We start from the raw sequence: 18,375 nt of genomic DNA on the forward strand, positions 1-18,375 counted from the left end.
AGGCCAAGGGAGCTGATGTTTGTCCGCAGACAGCTTCCAGGTCATGGGGCCAGCATGACTAAGCCGCTTCTGGCGAACCAGAGCAGCACACGGAAATGCCGTTTACCTTCCCGCCGGAGCGGTACCTATTTATCTACTTGCACTTTGACGTGCTTTTGAACTGCTAGGTTGGCAGGAGCTGGAACTGAGCAACGGGAGCTCACCCCATCACGGGGATTCGAACCGCCGACCTTCTGATCAGCAAGTCCTAGGCTCTGTGGTTTAACCCACAGCGCCACCATAATATTAAATACAGTGGTATTTCGGGATGCGAACGGGATCCGTTCCGGAGCCCCGTTCGCATCCCGAACGGAAAGCAAGACGCGACGGCGCGTCTGCGTATACGCGGATCGCGTTTTGCCACTTCTGCGCATGCGTATGACATCATTTTGAGCGTCTGCATATGCGCAAGTGGTGAAACCCAGAAGTAACGCGCTCCGTTACTTCCAGGTTGCCATGGAGCGCAACTCAAATGCGCTCAACCCGAAGCACATTCAACTCGAGGTATGACTGTATCAGCATTTCAAGATTAAACAGAAATCCACTCTTAACGGTTACAATAAGTGATTTCTAAACTCTAATCAATAAAACAACAGCAAGCCAGTGCACAACATAATACAATACAAAATGAGAAGCAGAGACTGGAGGGTGGGGCAAGGCAGGTGGAAAGAGGCCTTGCCTGATGAAGTCTCTCCCCGCACCCCTCAACAGTGCATTATTAAATCTGGGGAAATTGCTTGCAAAAATGTGTACATTGGGCAAAATTGCATACAGAAATGTAAATATGGATAGAACTTTAAAAAAAATCAAAATGATGCAGAAATGTTGCATCATGAATTTAATATTGGAAAAATGAGAAAGTGAATGACAGCAAAATTGACAGGTATGTCCATTTCTAATTTTTTTTATAAATTTTTTATTAATTTTTCAACACATATTAAATGACAAAACAACACAATACATAAACAAACAAACAAACATATAAACACGTATAATTTCTTAACCTTTCTTTCCTTAGACCTTCTTTCAGCGACTTCCCCATACCTCCCCTTTCTGCATCCCTGTTTTAAATCAATCCAGCAACCCCTAATTTCAATTTCTTATAGCACTTTCTTTAAATCTTTTTTCTCATATCCAATTGTTTGTCACTGCAATTCTGTTTTGCTTTACCCAAGACATTTTAACATTCATTAATTTTGCAACAGTTCTTAAGATAAACTTTAAATTTCTTCCAATCTTCTTCCACCGTCTCTTTCCCCTGGTCACGGATTCAGCCAGTCATCTCCGCCAGTCCCATGTAGTCAATCACCTTGGTCTGCCATTCTTCCAGTGTGGGCAGTTCTTGTGTCTTCCAATACTTTGCTAAGAGTACTCTTGCTGCTGTTGTAGCGTACATAAAAAACGTCCTATCTTTCCTTGACACCAATTGGCCTACCATGCCCAGGAGAAAAGCTTCTGGTTTCTTCACGAAAGTGCATTTAAGCACCTTTTTCATTTCATTATAAATCATTTCCCAGAAGACCTTAATCCTAGGGCACGTCCACCAAAGGTGGTAAAAGGTACCTTCAGTTTCCTTACATTTCCAACATTTATTATTGGGCGTATGGTAAATTTTTGCCAGCTTGACTGGGGTCATGTACCACCTATATATCATTTTCATAATGTTCTCTCTTAAGGCATTACATGCCGTGAACTTTATACCGGTGGTCAGGTATGTCCATTTCTAGTTATCAACTGGCTAAATTGATGATGGTGATGATGATAATAATAGTAGTAGTAGTAGTAGTAATAATAATAATAATAATAATAGAAGGGTAAGTCTCCAATAGTGGTAAGTTTTGAATTAAGACTTTGGACAATGTTTTAGAATGGCATGCTTATCCTGCGCTGATGGCATTCAACACAAAATAAGAATAATACAGTTGTACCTTGGTTTACGAACTTAATCCGTTCTGGAAGTCCGTTCTTAAACCAAAGCATTCTTAAACCAAGGCGTGCTTTCCCCTAGCAGCGGGGGACTCAATTTACAAATGGAACACAGGGAGCGAAACATGTTCTGCTTACAAGGCAAAGTTCACAAACCAAAACACCTACTTTTGGGTTTGCAGCGCTCTTAATCCAAGTTGTTCATAAACTAAGCTGTTCTTAAATCAAAGTACCACTGTATAAATAAAAGATTGCCACCCTGGCTCATTCAACCCTAGTATCAGATCAGTCTGAATACATTTGTCACAACTCCTTTTACCGAAACTCTCAAGACTCCAGAAATCCTAAGACTAAAAACTTCAATTTCAGGGCTGAGATGACACAGGCCATGTTGCTGGTGTGTCTACCTCTTCAGCAGTCTCCATACATGGCCTTCATAAGAACTTAAGAAGAGTTGGATCAGACCACAGAGTCTACAAATCCATTTCTGACAGTAATCAGCTAGATGCTTCTAGGAAGCCTGCAGGCAATACATGAAAGTAACTGTGTCTCAGCAACATAGTAGAAATACAAGCGGAAACCTTTCCCTGTTCTGGATCCCTGCCACGCCTTTCTTTTCTCCTGATTTTTCTCCCCCCAGCAACAGTCACTTAGCATTCTGTGTTCACTGGGCAGCCTCAGTTTTCATTGAGTTGTACTTTTGGAGGAGAGGGGCATTCCTTTTAGGTTTGGAAAGGGAAGGATGGGCACATTTCTGTACAATTACAGCTATATTAAATTCTTTCATTTCCCTTTTTTTACATCAATGGGCAGGACATCTCTTCTGTCTCTGGGCACGTTTCAAAAATATGTGTGATCCAGGAAGTGAACCATCCTGAGAATGAGATGGTTCTTTCAGAGAGACAGACAGATCCTGTTCTAGCCACCCTACCTTATCCCTACCCAGTTGTAAGGGATATCATTTCTCCCATACTAGCCCTTTTTAAGCATAAAAAATAATAAGGTCTCAGCCTGAGTAGGGAACACATGCTTGCACATTATTCCCAGCGCCATCTTTGCAAGGGTTTCACATGAAGGTCTGAAAAAGGATTCTAAGCATGTTCAGATGATATTGCCTCCATACATAGAAGCTTCCAATTCAGTCTTCAAGGCTAGTTTCTGCTTTTAAATCCATTGTGATTTGTTCACACTTTGGGGACCTTTCCCATAATGCCACAGTCTTGTTTTTTGTTATCCTAGCCCAATTTTGAAAATCCATAATCCCTCTGGAATAAAAATGAAAATGATTTGCCTTAAAATTAAATGCATGTGGGTGAATTTCACATGTTTGTTTGTCCGCAATGGCAGTCTTCTAGCCATCGTTTCAACTGCACGAATGACTCCCACTTCCTGTGCGGCTTATGCTTCCTCCAACATTTTATTATTGAACCGACAAAAAGAATCTGGCATGCTTCACAATGCCAGATGATAAGCAGGATGTGACAAGTTTGATCCCAGGAGTGACTCTCGCTGATGCCAACAGTTGTTCTAAAGTGAAATGAAAAGAAGTTCTAGAAAACCGCGCTTGAAAAGAAGCATATTCTATAAATAAATTAGAGCTCTCGATTTAAATAGATTGCATATTGCAATTGTCATCTCGCAATTTAGCACTAAGTGCCCAAAGACATTTTGCATTTAAGTTGGAACCAGTAAAATTAAAACAGACAGTTTTCCCTCCACTCATTTGGCATCACAGCAATTGAAAGCGCAGTGTGGATCTGCCACACTAACTCTGCTAGATTTTCTTTTCCATGAGAGCCCCTGATTATTTTCTGAAGCACATTGAAGCTGAAGTTCATTTTTGCACAGTTGAGAATTGTGTCCCTCTACTTCATTCTCTATATCTCCCACAATAAAAGATGAGGTTGTTTTTTTTCTTAAATGGCCAGATGGATTTGATTATGTAATCCCTTTTGCAAACCATTCTTCTGAAGCTTGGTAATTTTTCACTGCTGCTTTTTAGTCCCCTGCTAGTTGAATTCATTTAAGAGCAGGATATATCTACCGTAAACCAATTAGACTGGGGAAGCAGGTTTTATTTGGCAACTGTGATGAATAGCCTTCCAAAAATTGCACAGGAAGCCAAGAATTCATTACAAACTATGGTCCGTGTCATTAAAACAGCAACGCTATCACACTGGTACAGTTCTGATTTGTACTACCAACAGATGAAGGATTGTACCTTTTGACTGGTTGTGGATTCAACTGAACAGCTGCACTAGCAATGAGTCCTTCCAGCATGACAGGGCTTTCCTATGCCCCCGTGCTCCCCTGCACCCCCCAAAATTGGCATTGGGTGGTCTGGAGAATCCACTGTTCCAATAACAAGCACTGAAGCACTACTAAATCCTTAAAAGCCTTGGAGAACATGTTGATGAGGTAAATTTGCATGCAGTTTTCATATGCCAATTTATATGTATAGGTGCAAGTTTAGACCAACTTTCCTAGGACAAGTCACCCTGTAAACAAAGTTTTTTAAAGATTTTTTTTCCAGTTTAAATGGTGGACAAGGGGCAAGATATTCAGAGTTTGGTGTGAAGGTTCAGGGCTCAAGACTCCCGATTCTCTCCCTAATGATGCGCCCTATAGTGAAAATAGCTTAAGTAAAGGTTGGCTAAAAAAAAGATTCACTCAAGGGCCACATTCATCAATGGCCAACTCTGGAATAGATAAATGGCCACCCAATACTCTTTCATGTGCACAAACATATGGGCACACAAACACACACACAGGCACGCAACTCTTCCTCTATATAGGGCAGTTGAGGAGGAGGGTTATCACTGCTCTCTGCTCATCAAATTATCACTCTGATGACCAGGAAGGGAAAGATTTGCATCCTCATCAGGGCACGGGGGTCCTGCTCCAAAAATCAATAGGGCTTTGAGAGAAATATTTGCTTGAGAGGGCCCCCAAACTGGGGTCTTAGCCACCCCTGTATGAAATACTTTTTAAAAAATGTATCCCATTCTATTCTTTCACTTTTGTTTTAAAGCACTTCCTTTTTTAAAAAAGGTTATGTTCTGTTTGACTGTATCAAATAGGCTGCATTGCTCCTTTGCTCCTTCACAGAATCAACATTGTAAATTACAAAGGGGCATTGTGAGATGCAAAATTTCAAGATTTTGATTGTCTTATCTAACCATACTTCATCAAAAATCATGCTGCCTAATTCCTCATTTTTCAACTCATTTTTCAAAACTGCATGCAAAGCATGGAAATTTGCCAAGAGAAACATGTGCTCGTGCCTTGTTTTCTGCCCATGCTTTTACATCGCCAAAAGCTGTTATCCACACAATGCGTTTTTCATCAGCCGCACTGGTTACCAAGAACAGCCGTTTCTGATTAAGGGAGGCAATGAAGTTGAGCCAAAACCAGCTAAAGAGTCAAATAAGACACATTCTGCTTCAGATCTTTCGGACTTTGTTTTGAGTTGCTGAACAGAGGAATACCTTGACTTCAAAGATTGTCGGCCAGTAAGCAACACACTCTAAAAATTTAGCCAAAGTTTCCATGCCAATTCTAAAATGAATTTCTTCAGGAGATAAGTAGAAGTAATGTGGCAGTGTAAGAAATTAATGTGGAGTGTGTGTATTCTTGAGGAGAAAAAAAACAAGGCAGAATAAATGTTCATTAAATAGCCAACATTGTCTCATCTTCCTGCAAACCAATCAGGATGAATAAACACATCATCTGGAAGTGCTCTTATTGTGAGCATTTCTTCTCCTGTGGGCTTGTTGCAGCCAAAAAGCATTAAATGATAACTTAATTGTTCTTTTGCCTATGTATTTGCCCAGCTGTGTGAAACGTCTGCAGTCCAGTGCACCTACAATGGCTCCAGTGTGGTACAGTGTTTAAGAGTGGTGGAGTCGTAATCTGGTGAACCGGGTTTGCTTCCCCACTCCTCCACATGCAACTGCTGGGTGACCTTGGGCTAGTCTCTGAAGTCTCTCAGCCTCACTCACCTCACAGAGTGTTTGTTGTGGGGGAGGAAGGAAAAGGAGATTGTTAGCCGCTTTGAGACTCCTTAGGGTAGTGATAAAGATCCTGGCTTGCACCACACTTGATAACCATAGTTTCCTGGTTCATACATAAGAGGAAACAATGTTTGATTTAACAATGGCATGCCAAGAAGGGAGGATAGAACAGATGGCACAGGAGCAAGCAAAGCTGAGGTTTGTATATCTGAACCAGACCCATATAAGGACCACAAGCTACATCTAATCCCCCAGATGTTATCCTCTGATCCATTTCCTGATACATTTTAGTTATTCAAATGCAGGTTTTTCACAAATTGTTCATTTAATGCATGAAGGGGAATAGGACCATGCTAACTATCCATGAGCCCACACAACCCAAAATCAGCACATTCACTTGAATGCATGAAAAAGATTGTGTAAGCTAATAATTAGGAGAAAAAAGGCTACTCTGGTGGTAAAGTATTGGTAAAGTATTGGCAAAGTCCCAGACAGGGACGCTATTTGGGTTCTTGGTGAGATTTCAAGCAGAAGAAGTTAAATACATTAACTACAACATACATATGTCTGTTAATTTTAGATTAAATTGCAAAAACCAATCCATTTTGGAGCATTTTCTTCTTCTTTTACACTTCATCATAGCCAAAGATATGTGATCCTAAGGAACAATCCCACTTGGTCTAAAACATGGTGGGGGGACATTGTGTTGGGAGGTGAGAAGTAAGATTTCTTAAGAGTAGACGCCCTAGCAGCCTTAGAAAGATAGTGAATAAACAACATCCCAGTTTGTGAAAGAGTTATTACACCCACTTAAAAGGTGGCAGAGTGGTTTCACGAAGCCTACATAGCTGATCAAAACCCTTCCTATCCTATAGATCCATATTTTTCCAAGATACACCAGAATCCTCTGGACTACATTTTCTTGAAGAAACAAGGTTCCATTTTTGGAGAAGCTGATGACAAATTTATGTACTTTTGGAAGAACGGACAATTTCTTCTGACCTTTTAGGTCCACACCTCTCCAATTTTCTCTCTTAAGTGCTTAGCAGGCCTGCTATCAGATAATGCTTGGGGTGACTTGGTGAATCACTTCTGAAAGAAGTACTATACTTTCTTGATGTTATAAAGACCCATGTTACAACTCGCTCCCTCAACAATCCAGACAAGGCACATAAACGGCACCATTGATTTTTCCATCCACAATTCTCTGTCATCCACATTTGGAGAATATTGACAGGTTTAAAGGAGCATACCTCAAGGGCGTTTTCACAAGTGTTTCTCAGTCAAGCTAAATGGATTTCATGATGGAACAGCAACCTCTTGTTCTCGCTCCATTTTTAAGATAGATTTGGGATTTCTATTTCTGCCCACACCTACATATGACTCTAGCTTCCCCCAACTCAACCCAGCAATTATGCCCCTGTATTCAATAGCTGAGTGGCATGAAACAAAGGAAGCTGTATTTAACAGTGCTTGGTCTAGAGACAGCAACCATGACTGACTGACGCAGATGTGCCAGGAAGAGGCATAATGGAGGCTTGAATGTAAGTGGCCTCTTGGTACTCTGGTGGCACATGGAGTACCAGAGTGGCCTCGATAGGTCAGGTTCCTGAGATCAAGATCTGTAGCTCCTGGCACTTCCTGGTTACTTTCCATTAGCATAAAGAACTATTGGTACTGAATGACATTCTGCTGCTTCTAGGACAACATGTGGGGCTTGAAGATATCATATAATCGTAGGGTGGTAGAGTTGTAGGCATCTAGCCCAAGCCCTTGCAGTGCAATTTTTGCCAAACTTGGGGTTTGAATCCTGAGATTAAGAGTCTACGGACTAAGCTATCCGCTATCAACAAACGTGAAAAGGTGGTTCTCTAGAGCAATAACCGTTCATGGGCTGAGGCAGAGCCTTGGAGCCACCACCCCAAGCACAGCCCCATTGCTACATACTTGGATGGGAAAGGTACACTGGTGCAGCTAATATGGTAGAGCAGGTCCATCTGGTTTAGTAGCTATTCAAATTGGTGGAGCAGAATTTCCATGGAGTGTCTACGTGCAGGGTCTGCAGATTTTGTTCTACGCCTGGAGGGGAACGTCTGAAGAGCGCCAGACAGCCACTTGCTGGATGAATGATAGAATCACATGGCATGGCATAACGTTCTGCTGCCTTCAAAACTCAGAAAGATCCAAACTGCCACACGCACGTGGGCAACTGCCATTCACTACAATGTGTGCTGTTCTGCGCACAGAGCTGCCACTCCTTTGGCGCGCATAGGAGGTCCAGGTGCAAGGAGGAGCACTGGATTGAGACAGCTAAAATTGTCTCTTCTAACTTCCTCTGCGTTGTTTCCATGACTTTCATAAAGTAACTTTGAAAAAATTCAAGTTGCTTTTGTTAAACAACAAATATTTTCCTCCCCCTCTTTGAACGTTGTCTCCTCCCTCCTCATAGAAGAACCCAATTAATTCTTGTTAGAGGAATCAGTACTATATTGGGGGGTCTCAGCAGATACTCATGAAAGAGTCTTAATCATTTTAATGCTGCAGTCATATTATCCTTCCATTCTATGCCAGCTGTGCAGCAGTCCATGCACACCTATAATTAAAGGAGCACTTTGCTGCAGTGAATGGCTAGCTATGTCCCTGTTTCCTTATTTAATCCAAAGAGATGTGCGCTGCAACAGTAGGGACAGAGAGCAGACAACCGTTAAGGAACAAGGTTTTTAAAACCAGCAACATAAAAGGTTCCTGAAATGACAGGATATTACAGGGTGGGGGTGGGACTTGTTGAGAGAACAGTCTAGCTAGCGTCTGCCAGATTTTTTTTTCCACCAGAGCACTATATGCATATGGTGTTTCCTGCTTGGCAGGGGGTTGCTTGGCAGGGGGTTGGACTCGATGGCCCTTGTGGTCTCTTCCAACTCTATGATTCTATGATTCTATGCTTCTGTAGTCAGTGGTGATGCAGAAGACTGTTCTTACCTATAAATGATTTTTAAAATGACAATAAAAGAAATACACTTTTCAAATTTTACATAATGGCACAGGTGAGGAGAAGCTGTCACTTATTATTTTGTGGGTCCCTACAGTCATTCCCCAATAACCTGAGAGTATTCATCCTGATTTGTTTGCACAATACTTGCAGGGATGTTACATGACATGCACTGCTTACTGAGAATTCAGTCCGGTTTGTTTGTGGGGAGGCTAGATGACATTCTGTTGAACAATTGTGACCCCATACTTTCCAGTGCTTTTCTCGCCACTTTCCTTACCACCCAAAGTTTTTGAAGTGAGTTTGTTGCATAAGAGTGATAAATCCACTTTAATTGTGCACTATATAATTTTCCTTGTTCAATCACACTCTTCGCTGGCAGCTTAAAAACAATATTTTTTTATTTGGTAGTTTTCTGAGCTATTCCAACATAACAAAAGTCTCCCTCAGGAAATTTAAAAAACACTGCCTGTGAATCTCCAATTTTCAGACACTTTTCTACTTACCCCAGTGTTGAAAGTGTAATGAGAAAAACTGAGCAAGTGGTAGATTGATTTGTATTTTTGTACATTTGCATGAAACATTTGTATTCAGAGATTAAAAATACGTGATTTGGTAAGAGGTCGAGTCATGCATTTACTGCTGCTTATTTCAAATAACAGTGGGACTTGATTATTATCAGGCCATTCAAAATAATTAGTCATTGTTACTTTCTGGGAACACTGTCATTAAAAGTAACAGCAGAGGCACCAATTAAACCCCAAGTGGCTGTAGCTGGAAACAAAACAAGAAGGATGATCGCTCTCCTGATGGTGCTGGACACAGAGAAGTGAGAAAATGTCAAGGGTTTACATTAAAGATAAAACATTTCTCACCCATGTCCTCATACAATTTATTTGCCTGGCAGAAACATCAAGTGTCATGTTGTTTTTAAATCAAGCAATGTCCTTCCCTCTGCAATGGTCCAGATACATACAGTTAGAACCTCTGGTGTTTCACGTTTGTGGTTTAGGACCCCAAAAAAACAAACGGCTTGGCAAATAATGGAACACTCTGACACATGGGGATCAGCAATAGAACATAAGAATATAGGAATCTACGTTTATACATTGGTCCATGTAGCTCAGCATTGTCTACACTGACTAGAGTTGCTCTCCAGGGTCTCAGATAGAATTCTCTCCCAGTGCTAGTGGACCTGGCAGGGACTGAATGTGGGACCTTCTTTAAGGGAGGCTTTAAAGAAGGATAATGTAGACCTTTTGAGGGCTTGTAGGATGCTCTTTATATTTAAGAGTAAGGACTTTTGAGTGTCACATACTACTACTACTACTACTACTACTACTACTACTACTACTATTTTATTTATATGGCACTAGACAGCACCCAACAAAATATTAAAAACACAATAAAACATCAACCATAAAAACCTTCCCTGAACAGGGCTGCCTTCAGATATCTTCTAATTTTTTTTATAAATATTTATTGAATTTTCCAATTTTATACAAACACGAAAAGAAAAAGAAAAAGAAAAATATTAAAAACAAATCAATTTCAATAACAGTTTTTCAATAACATGTTTCTTTGACTTCCTCATACCTCCCCTTCTTGTTTTCTAGTTCAAATTGTTAATCCAGCAAATCCTAATCTCTTAACATTCCTTTTAACTAACACCTTATTTTCCAATCAACTTTTTAAATTTTATGACTTAAACAATTTTAATCCCAGTTATTTTTATCATAACAGCTAGAGACCACATAGGTTCAATCCAGCATCTTTCAGAGTTCATTAATTTTGTAGTATTTCTGTAAATAGTCCTTGAATTTCTTCCAGTCTTCTTCTGCCGACTCTTCTCCCTGGTCGCGGATTCTGCCGGTCATTTCTGCCAGTCCCATACAGTCAATCAACTTCATCTGCCATTCTTCCAGAGTGGGTAGATCTTGCGTCTTCCAGTGCTTTGCTATAAGTATTCTTGCTGCCGTTGTAGCATACATAAAGAAAGTTCTGTCCTTCTTTGGCACCAAATGGCCTACTATGCCCAGGAGAAAGGCCTCTGGTTTCTTCAAGAAGGTATACTTAAATACCTTTTTCATTTCATGAAATCATTTCCCAGAAAGCCTTAATCTTTGGGCACGTCCACCAAAGGTGAAAGAATGTGCCTTCAACCTCCTTGCATTTCCAACATTTATTATCAGGCAAATGGTATATTTTTGTGAGCTTGACTGGTGTCATGTACCACCTATATATCATTTTCATAATATTCTCTCTTAAGGCATTACATGCCGTAAATTTCATACCGGTGGTCCACAACTGTTCCCAGTCAGCAAACATAATGTTATGTCCAACATCTTGTGCCCATTTAATCATAGCTGACTTAACCGTTTCATCCTGTGTATTCCATTTCAGCAGCAAGTTATACATTTTTGACATGATCTTAGTTTTAGGTTCTAGCACTTCTGTTTCTAGTTTAGATTTTTCCACCTGGAAGCCAATTTTCTTGTCCAAATTGTAAGCCTCCATTATCTGAAAATAATGAAGCCAGTCTCGCACTTTATTTTTTAGTTTCTCAAAGCTCTGCAATTTCAATCTGTCTCCCAGATATCTTCTAAAGGTTGTGCAGTGGTACCTTGGTAGTTGAACGGCTTGGCTCTGGAACAAATTGGCTCCTGAATACCGCAAACCTGGAAGTGAGTGTTCAGGTTTGCAAATGTTTTTTGGAAGCCGAACATCCGATGCAGCTTCCGCGGCTTTCGATTGAGTGCAGGAAGCTCCTGCAGCCAATCGGAAGCCACGCTTTGGTTTTCAAATGGTTTCAGGAGTTGAACGGACTACCAGAACAGATTAAGTTTGAGAACCAAAGTACCACTGTATAGTTACTGATCTCACTGACATCTGCTGGGAGTGCATTTCAGGGGGTGGGCGACACTACCAAGAAGGCCCTCTGCTTGGTTCCCTGTAGCTTCTCATCTCGCAGTGAGGGAAGCTCCAGAAGGCTTTTGAGGCTGGCCCATAATTCTGCTCTTCCTTGAGAATGAACAAATTATGTCACTTGAGGCAATCAGTTGAGGCTTGAAATAATTATCAGGGCTTGGATATTTGTAGAACATAAGATAGCCACCCAGTAATAGAAGTAGAACACCACAGCATAAGAGAGCTGTGCAGGAGACACGCACACCCCAATGTCAGTCTCTGGAAATAGCCCTGGTGCCAGCCCCAGCCCACAAAACCACTCCAGAAGAATACCATGATTGATGGTGTCAAAAGTCACTGAGCAATCAGAAAGAACCAACAGGGTCTATCTCTCATTCTCTCTCTCTCCCAGTATAGGTCATCAACCAAAGCAATCAAAGCTGTCTGAATGCTGAAACCGCGCCCAAAGCCAAATTCAAATGGGCCAAGTGCTATTCTAGGCTGAAATAACAGAAGTATAGTGTACAGATCAAGGGAAGTAATAGTACCACTCTATTCTGCCTTGGTCAGACCACACCTGGAATTCTGGGCACCACAATTTAAGAAGGATGTTGACAAACTGGAACGTGTGTGCAGAGGAGGGCATCCAAGATGATCAAAGGTCTGGAAACCAAGCCTTATGAAGAACGGTTGAAGGAGCTGGGTATGTTTAGACTGTGAGGAGATATGATAGCCGTCTTCAAATATCTCAAGGGCTGTGGCATGGAAGAGGGAACAAGCTTGTTTTCTCCTATTCTGGAGGGTAGAACCTGAACCAGTGGCTTCAGGTTACAAGAAAGGAGATTCTGACTAAACATCAGGGAAAACCTTCTGACAGTAAGAGCTTTTCAACAGTGGAACGGTCTCCCTCAGAAGGTTCTTGCTCCAGTTCTATGATTCTAAGATAAGCTGCTTTGTCCATGGACACTTAAAATTGCACATCCATCCCATTTTATTGTTTCCACAGTACTGCAAACCTGCCAAAAGAAAGACGTGACAGCCCCACTCTTCTCAGCTGCACACACTAGTTTAGAGTCAGAAGCATGGGAAATATCCCTGAAAAGAGCAAATAAAATGAAACAAGATGTTAGCCATGGAGGTCGAAGCACCACTGTGGGCAAGGCAGGGCAGTTGTTCCCATCTGCCACTGCAGATGTCTTTGGAACCAAATTTGGTAAAAAGCACCTGCATGCGTTGATCTGAAGGGATTGGGTGCTTTAAAAGTATGCTTTTGGTTAAAGCCAGCTTCAGTGCTCTGCCAGCAAAATCTAAGAACTTCAAGGCAATAAATGTAAACAAAGGTACAAGAAATGTTAATGGTGCAACATGATGAATTCAGCATTTGCTTTATATGAAACACCCCCCCCAAAAAAAAAAAATACTCTGCATAAAACATAAAAGTGCTGTATTGGTTAGAATAATGATGTGATAAAAGATTTTTACTGCCAAAAGTATCAAAAAGGGCACACCTACCATATGTTCTTGTAGGAAAGTCTCCAGCAAATTTTAAAGCAGAAATGTGCCTCACTCGAAAATAAAAAAGGACAAGCAAGTGGAATTAAACTAAGGGGATGAAGCAAGAAGTTTTATTTTTCTTTTTAAGCAATTACAGGTCGCTTGGCAGTCTATGCTGTGCCATGAAATAAAACCAGTTAATAGGAGAGAACTGGTAGAAGCATTAGCTCCTGCGACTGGGATCCTTCTTGCATCTGGCAAGGCAGATCAAACCTGCACAACACCAAAATTTGGCATGCATCCCTGCCTCTTGCACTCTATTCTAAATAATAGTTGTGGCGTTCCCCTGGGGTTCCACCCCCAGTATGATCAAACCGGTTGCTCTCCTCTAAATCCGCCTCTTTGTTCAGGTGCCTCCATATTGTCTCTGAAGTACAGTATTATTATTTTTTTACATTGAAAGTGCTTTACTGGCATTTTTCAGGCTCACAACCAACAAACACGCAATCCGGTCTTTTTTTTTATTATTGTTCCCTTTTTGCAAATGAGAAGCCTAGACTTGAGACATTATCCAAGTACACTCAGCACATTTATGGCTGGACAGAGATTTACAAACCAAAGTCTGCCAAAGCAGAGTTCAACATTTCATCCAGTATGCAGCACTCGGATTTCATACTTTTCAGATATATTTTTTCCCCTCCTTAAAAGAAATTGCTAATTTCCTGCCCTGAATAGTACAGGAGCTCCAAGAGCAAGCATTTCTGAAAAGTGTCAATGTGTTACACTTCAATAACAGCTAATAAAATTACTTTTGTCAAAATCTTAACGTCTCAAATGGGAATTCCAGAATATATTTTATGTGCAGCAAAAGATGCAGTTTTTCCTGTACAATCACTTTTATGAAGCATGTCTCTTTTTTAAAAAAATAAAAATGAACATCTTAGCTTATTAAAAAAAACTAGTTTTCAAAGGAATGCCTTGGAATAAATACTACAGGTCTGGTTGTTGTTTTGTAATGCTGGAATGATATTTTCCCAAAAGTTAAAGCTCTGTGTACATAACATTTCCTGCCACAATCCAGTTATTTTTGAGAGGTGGGCCATCCCTAGTACAGTACTGGTCTTGTTACTGCCGTGGCGGTTGTCTAACCAAACATCGTATACTGGCAGGATTCATTAGCTGAAAACATCCCAAACTAACAGCTACATTCCTCTTAGGGCCAATTGATGTACTTTGTAAATAAAAAAATAAATACCAGCTCAAGAAAATCACGTGCACATGTTTTTCAGAAGATCTGGACACCCTCATCTCTGTATCAGAGAATGCTTAATTGTTTAAATCTGTTTCAGTATTTTAACTTTTGTCTGTTTTAAAGTATAGCTGTAGGGTTTTTTTCCTTGATATCCTTGTTTTACCTTTGCTTCAAGGGTTTTTTGTTGTTTTGTACAATCAAGAGATGAATAAATTTTATGAAATAAATAAATAGAAAGAAAGAAATATCTGGTTGGGCTCTGCACATTGCACAGCACTTGTAAAAATGCAAGTTCAAGGTTCAAACTTTCAAGCGGGCATGTATGTGCAAAAGCAATCCTTCAAATCAACCCATCCCAAACCGTTGAGGGCTTTGAATACAAACATTAATACCTTGAATTGGGCCTGGTCCTAAATCAACAGCCGGTGCTGATCCTTCAACAACAGCAAGCAACACGTCGGCTAATAATATACTGACAATATTTTACTATACTGTTTCAAAATATTGACTGTGGAAAGGCATTCTGCCTCCATTTCAGTGATCTTTGACAGTGCCTTACCACTCCTACCATTCCTGTTCATGGAACATTTATCTGATCCTTATTAATCTGTGACTCCATGCACGTATTATATGTCTTCTGTTTAAGAATTTTGAAACAGTAGAGTAAAATATTGTCACTATATTATTAGCTGACGTCTTGCTTGTTGTTGTTCAGAGTGTTTTGCAACACAGGATTTTCTTTAGTGCTGATCTTTGAGCAGAAGTGTGATACGCTGACAGGATCTCCCTTCTTTTTCCCTCTTCTGCAGAAATTTTCTTTTAGATCAGGGCTGAAGAGTTGCTGTTTGGGAAAAATCTACACGGGCAGTAATAAAGCCTTTTCTTGCACACCTGCTCTTCTTTTTAAGATAAGTTAAAACTAATAAAAGGAAACATAATTATCTTTCCCCACTATATTATTCCTTTGGCTGAAAGGAGATGTCCATTGTCGCAAAAGTCTCACCACCTATCATAGTACAGGATCAAATGATGGCTCGGGCGTTCCTTGATTTCAGAATTCAACCACATGAAACCAGTTAATCCCACATGATTCAACTGCAACAGCTGCTTTCATGAACAATGTCTTCTCCAACTTTTACAGTACACCAAGATCTTTTATTTGAAGGTTATAGCTCCCCTTAGTATTTTACCAGCACTTATTGATAGTGAATCATGCTCTCTTGAGAAGTGAAAGAAAGCAATGGTTGAAATTTCTCTGTGTAAAACATTTGTCTGTTATTTGACAAGAGAAAAACATTATTATTTTCATTTAAATGGTTTTTATTTTTTCACAGAACCTTGAACAACTTTCTCAATAGAATATAGGACATAATATTCTTTCTTTCTTTTATCCAGACCTCAGCTGAAGTACTTTAACCAATTCAGAAACAATTGTCTACAAATTTGAGGTTGCAAGGAGCGGTCCAAGGGGGTAGACCAATTCCACCTTCATCCATGTTAACTCTAAATTGATGGATGCTACTTGAAAATACTCTAAACCAGAAAGCAAATGGCTGCAGTAGGTAATTCCTCATAATACTTCTCCCCACACCGGCTCTCTTTTTAATGCAGCCTTCCAAACGGCTTGATAGTCCGCTGCTTAACCTTCCTACCACCTTTTGGCTCATTCCCCCACAATTTTTTTGCTACTCTCACCGCGTCTGGTTGAAATGGTGAAGGCAGGTGCCTGCAAATCAGGAATGAACTAGGTGCAGACCAATAAATTTAAATGCAAGCCAGTGCGTTTGCCTCTCTAGAATGTGTTCTTGAATTCTTGCTTGGGTGGATGGAAGCTGGAGAGGCTGTTGAGATATAGGAAGCCTCTGGCTTTTTGGTGGTCACCATATAGCCTACTAAGGTTCACTGGATATCTTTTCAGTGCCAGCTAAAGATTTTTTTACTGCCCTTTCCAAAAATTTTATTTTTGCAGGTATGCTGTTGCTGCATTTGTGCCCTGTTATTGAATTCATTGTTTGTACTCTGAGGATCCCAAATTCACAAAGAATTGCCTTTTAAAAATTATGCATGTTTCAGATGCAATTAACCTTCGCATGGGTCCAAATAATAGAAAGTAACAAAACACATTTGGCAACGATGCAGTGGCACTGCAGAAAATCTGAGTCTGACCTACAATGCCCTGAAGTGATTACCATAATAATCCTCACAGTTTAAACCTGCTGGATATCATATTTTTCCTTGTAATGATTTTAACCTGCAATCCTATACACAGTTGTCTGGGAGATACTCCCATTTAATTCAACAAAGCTTGCATCTCAGGAAACATGTATACGATTGCCCTGTTAGTCATTGCTTCCAGTGTTCACAGTGTTTTCTTAAAATGACAGCCTTCCTATGATCATTCTCTTTGGCTGACCCAGCTATAATATTCCTGCATTATGGCTTTCCCCTTTTTTTTTCGCCTTATCCAGTTCTGCTATTAATTTGCAAGTGGTTCTGCTCCATACACTTGGCAGAAGTGTCCTTTTTCCACAGTGTACTTCTCCAGTTACTCTTTGATTTTTCTGGTTTATTTATTATGCTAGCATGGTTTTCTCTTGCATTTGCCATGGTTGTTTCTCTTTCTTTTGTGCACTCTCTCTCTCTGGCTACAGACATGTCGATGTAATTCTGGGCCCCACTTCATCCCAAAAAAAAAAAGTTAATAAGCCTTGATAAAACCTGGGAGTTTTCACATAATAAAACAACAGCAACAGATTTTCTCAATAACCCAGATCCAAAGATATTTGTGTTTTCGTATTTGGCTTTTGTATCCTAGACATTAGCAAACCTTTTCCCAACTACCTCTTCTGGAAAGTCTAGAGGGAAACAATGGTATAAAACATGTTCCTTAACTGAAACTTTCAAACTTCTAAAGGATAGCAGGGCAGAATGTGTGATGCACATCAATCCATACAGAAAAGACTTTTGTGGCATTCTGTGGACCAGAAATCATTTTGCAGTGGAGCAATGGGGATGCACAGAGCCGGCCCAACCACGAGGCAGGTTGAGGCCATTGCCTCAGGCGATAAATCCCTCCAGACCGCTGCCACTGCTGTGCTCTCTACCTTCCCCGCCCCCTCCGCCTGTGCCTGTGACATCCGGGGTATGACTGCCCAGTATAGGTGGGGTGAGTCATTTTGCCTCAAGTGACAAAATGCCTTGGCCTGCCCCAGGAATGCAAGAGCAGCAAGTAAATAATGACAGACACAAACTGTGGTTTGGATAGAATAAGGCCACAACTTTATTGATTGCAGTGCAACAGGTTTGGCCCAATGATATTGGGCATGAATCCATGTGATCAAACACCCATGTGCCAGCTGGTTACATACATGTAACGTATATATGCAATAGATCAGGGTTTCCCAAACTTGGGTCTCCAGCTGCTGTTGGACTACAACTCCCATCATCACTAGCTAGCAGGACCAGAGGTCAGGGATGATGGGAATTGTAGTCTAAAAACAGCTGGCTATCCAAGGTTGGGAAACCCTGAAATAGAGGGTGGTTGAGTGGGAAGCTCTGCTGAAGCCTGGGGTAGGGTGGTTTGGCACACCTGCCTTTTGTGCTGCAGAGGCGGGCCAGACCTCGGTAGTCTTCACTCTGGTCCACCTATGGAGCCCCACCGCCTCTGGGAGCACACCAATGAAGCTGGTTGACTTCCCACAAGCTCAGAGTTTCCACGTCCCACACACGTGGTAGCATGATGTTTTGCACCACAC

This window comes from Podarcis filfolensis (genome assembly GCF_964270895.1).
Source record: "Podarcis filfolensis genome assembly, chromosome: 6".
NCBI classification, from domain to species: Eukaryota; Metazoa; Chordata; class Lepidosauria; order Squamata; family Lacertidae; genus Podarcis; species Podarcis filfolensis.